The sequence below is a fragment of the Mandrillus leucophaeus genome, unplaced genomic scaffold (genome assembly GCF_000951045.1).
Source record: "Mandrillus leucophaeus isolate KB7577 unplaced genomic scaffold, Mleu.le_1.0 Scaffold316, whole genome shotgun sequence".
Lineage (NCBI taxonomy): Eukaryota > Metazoa > Chordata > Mammalia > Primates > Cercopithecidae > Mandrillus > Mandrillus leucophaeus.
In genome coordinates this window covers 3,491,491-3,495,952 of record NW_012103321.1, presented here as the reverse complement: position 1 = coordinate 3,495,952, position 4,462 = coordinate 3,491,491, and positions in this window count along the sequence as shown.

The window sequence follows — 4,462 nt, the reverse complement described above, 5'->3', positions numbered from 1 at the left end:
GGAAGGAAGGAAGGAGAGAGAGAGAGAGAGAGAGAAGGGAGGGAGGGAGGGAGGGAAGAAAGAGGAAAGAAAGAGAACTAAGATTACACAAGCTATTGTAAAAGGTTAAACCAAAGGAATTGGTTGGGAAAGGGGAATTCTTTGTTTCTAATTTGATTTTTCTTTCTTTTATTTTATTACTTTGAGGACTGTCTAGTCCTTTGCTCCTAAATTCTATGTTAAAATAAAATGAGTATGGTCTTGCTGGTTTAGAAGTTTCCAAGACAATGATTCGAAAGCTGAAGAGTCACTCACAGCTGCTGGGCAAGTTTTCCGATGAACATTGAAGAAAAAACAGCTCGTTTCTTTGCCTAATGAAAAACCAAACTCCTCAGTGTGGCATAGTCTTCAAGCTGGTTTCATAAACATGACCTGTTTTTCCTATCTTCTGTCTGTTGCTTTTCTTCCATAACGTGTGGGGTCTGGATTCAGAGAATATAAGAATCTGTGTCTCAGGGTCACAAATCAGAAACTCTGTTCACTTTCTGCCTTACAGCACTGTTTCTTGATTGTATGCATTTACTTCAAATGTTCTCATTACAGATCTAGAGATAGGGAAGCGTGTGGTCAGGATTCTTGTGCTTGTTGTTATAACACATACTTTGTGCTCAAGAGTAGAGCCAACAGGCTGAGCACAGCATGTTCTCACTCAGTCATGATGGCTGCAAGTGGCTGGCTTGGGCCCCCAGCTTCCTTCCCTAGGAGACACCTTCCTGACTCACCCGGTCATCTGGAGGGGAGAATGTCAGGAGAGGCCAGCGATGGTCCTTCAGTGACTCGACTTATGCATTTAGACAAGAGTAGGGGGTGGTGGTCTAGAGGACATGGCTATGTCAGAGCACACCCAACCCTGCTCTCAGGCCTGAGAACACACATGTGAATGAGAAATTGGCCCCGACCACTGTCAGATATGTGCTGGCCTGTTTGGGGACCACACAAGATTCAGTAGAGGGCATAGAAAGGTCATCCAACATAGGGTCCCTTTGGCTGCCAGACTTAAAACAAACTTGGGTTAGTTATGAAGGAGAAAACTCTCAGGCTTCCAGGGAGCATGAGAACTTTCAAAGCAGTGGGCTTTAGTCCTTCCTTAGAGGAGACATTTACCATTCCATAGTGCTTTCAGCAGAAAGCCTTTCCTTCACTGTGTAGTTTAGTTATGATTTGATCCTGCCTATGGATATTTTTCTTTCTTTCATTTAAATTTTAGATAGTGCTATGAATTACTCATTTTCCATAAAGAACACTACTGTAATGATTATTAGATTTCAGAATTTCATCTGTCTGTGAAAGCTGACTTTTGGCAGCCTGTGACACTCATACATTCCTTCTTACAATTCAGATTTCCCTCTGGAATCCTTGGTCTCATTTCAGATTAGAATCAGCTATCTTGCCTTATGTTCTCACGGGGTTCAATCTTGTAGTGAATTCAGGTGAGAGAAATAGTTTCAGAACTATGATCATAGTAGTTGGAAAACAATTCACTCCAGTGACCCCACAGTCACTGTTTCACTGGTAGAATGAATTACCTTTCCCTCGGAATGTTTCTCCAAAATAGATTGGCTCAGGTCCCTTATGGCACAGATGCTCCTTTGATCCTTCTGTCAAATCTAAACACAAACACCGATTAGACAAGTTCTGCTCCAAGATCTCAGTGGGCATTTTGCATTGCCTTCTAGCCAATATGCTGGCTCGAATTGTCTCATTGTTTCACATCCAAAGTATAGGACTGAACTCACTCTTCCTGATCTCCCAGGAAACTTGTGTAGGACCCTAAACAGTATTTAAGAGGAATAAAACCTTCGGTGTGGATTTTTATTTAAAAGATGGAACGGTCCTGGGACTGTGTATATGTATTTCATGGTGTAATGAGCAGCATCACACTTCCTTTCTTTCCTCTAAAAAAAAAGCCTGGATGGGTAATACCCAATTTAGCAAAAATTTAAAAGTGGTGTCAATTCCAGATAAAATTGTGATTCATAATATGGATCAAACTGTATGTTAACATTTTAAATTTTAATGTCATATCTATTCAATGAGATTCTTGATGTCTGTTTTAGTAAATGATTTTCTCAGCTATGCTGAGGAATATAATAATAGAAGTAATTATTCTTATTTTAATATGAATGAATAAATGTTAATAATTGCATTTAATAGTTGATAAAATTTTGTCTGTTTTTGGAAGCTGATTGTAATTCATTCTTTAGCTTTAGGCCCTTTCAAGCTAATTGGAACAGAACAGAGTTCGTTAAATATAACTATAAACCAAAATGAAACTTTTGCCTAATAAGTTTTTATTAGTTACGGCTTGGGGTTATTTTCCTAGGATTTCACTTGTAACCTATGAAACACTCTTCCTAAAACCTTATTCTATACTGCAAAATATGTATTATTTTTCTTAAGGGGGAACTATCTTTTCTATAATGATTGTCTCTCTGAACACAGTTTTAAGCTACTTTCAGCATCCTCAATGCTCAGGTTTGAGCTAAAGCCCCATCAGACACATCTCCAGCATCTGGTGCTGCCATCTGGTGTTTTCTTTTAAAGTAATGTCTTCTGCGCTATCAAATCATATCATTGACATTTTCCCCCTTTGTGTTATCCCCAAATGTATTGGAGAAGGTGCCCTTATAAGATAAACTCCAGTTATTTAGTGCTAGAGTTACATATTTGATTTAAAGCTACAAATGTTCTTCTCTGGGTAAGTATCTTATTCTTTACAGGCAAAACTCACAGTAGGAAGAGCATAATCAGAAAAATCCAGAAGGGCGGGATAGATATTCTCATATTTTCAAATTCTGTATGTGTGCATGTGTATCTATTGGGTAAGAAGAATTTGGAATTTAGGGGAAGGCGTGGAAGACAGGGAACTAACTTTTCCTGAATAACTTTATGTCTTAGTCCATATGTGTTGCTATAACAAAATACCAAAGACTGGGTAATTTACAAAGAACAGAAATTTATATTTCATGGTTCTGGAGGCTGGGAAGTCCAAAATCAAGGTACCAGCAGGATTTTTATGAACTTGTGAGGAATGCTCTACTTCCAAGATGGTAATTAGTTGCTAGATCCTCTAGAGGGGCGAAATGCTGTGGTGGAAGGGATGGAAATGCGAGAAGGGTGTTCCCTCTTCTAACCTTGAGCCCTTTTATACGGGTGTTAAGCCCATTCACAAAGGTGGTGTCCCCACAACTTAATCACCTCACAAAGGCCACACCTCTTAACATTGTTGCACTGGGAAATATGATCCACTGTGAATTTTGGAGGAGACACCACCATTGAAACTGCAGCACTTTATGATTAGCACTTTATATACATGATGTCATTTTAATTCTCATTATATTACTATAAGATAAACATTATTTTCTGACGTTCTAGGTTGGAAGACTGTGGTTAAGCAACTTGCTTAAAGTCATACACTGGATTTGCAAGTGGCTGTCAGAGCCATTCTGTCTAATTCCACAGATTCATATATTTTCATGTCACTATAAAAGGGGCATAGAAGTGATATAAAAAATGGGTATTGCTACCCTGCCAACCTGTGAGTGTTAGGAAAAAGAGGACAGAATTCCATTCATTCACTAATACTTATCATTAGGCCTTGGACTAAGTACTAAATATAGAGTCATAAAAATATAGGCGTAGTTCTTGACCTCATGGAGTTTTTAGTCCTATTGAGGAAATTGTATGGAATTTTTAAAAAATATACAATTTAAAATTGTGTTATGACGGTGTGGAATGGTGGAAGACAGACATTCAGGATCTTGGCTAGAGAAAATCTATGGGAGGAAGATATTTCAGCTAAGACATAAAAGGTGTGAAAGCACTAGCCAAGAGGAAACATGTGGAGGAAGGGAATGGTTAGAGAAAAAGACATTAAGATAAAGGGCAGCATGTATGAAGGTTCTAAGGTAAGGAAGATCTTATAATGAAATGAAAGAGTGCACATGTGGCCAGGGCCTAATACAAGAGGAAACAGGCACATGGATGAGGCTGAAGAGGTAGCATAGTTTCCTCCAGCTGCTCTGTGGACACAGGGACATCAGTTGTTTGGTTACTGCAGGAACCCAGGTGACAGCTGGTGATGGCTTGGCCTATCATGTTGGTAGCAGAGATAAAGATAAAGTACAATGGGCAGATCTTGGTGATAGGTGGGATGTGGAGGGTAAGAAAGAAGGTCAAGGATGACTCCCAGATTTCTACCTTGAGCAACTGCATTAGTAGTGCCATTTTCTAGGATGAAGAATACTGTGGAAGGGTTGGATTTGGGGAAGTTAGATCTATAGTTTAGGCCGGGCATGGTGGCTCACGCCTGTAATCCCAGCACTTTGGGAGGCCGAGACGGGTGGATCATGAGGTCAGGAGATTGAGATCATCCTGGCTAACACGGTGAAACCCCATCTCTACTAAAAATACAAAAAAAAAA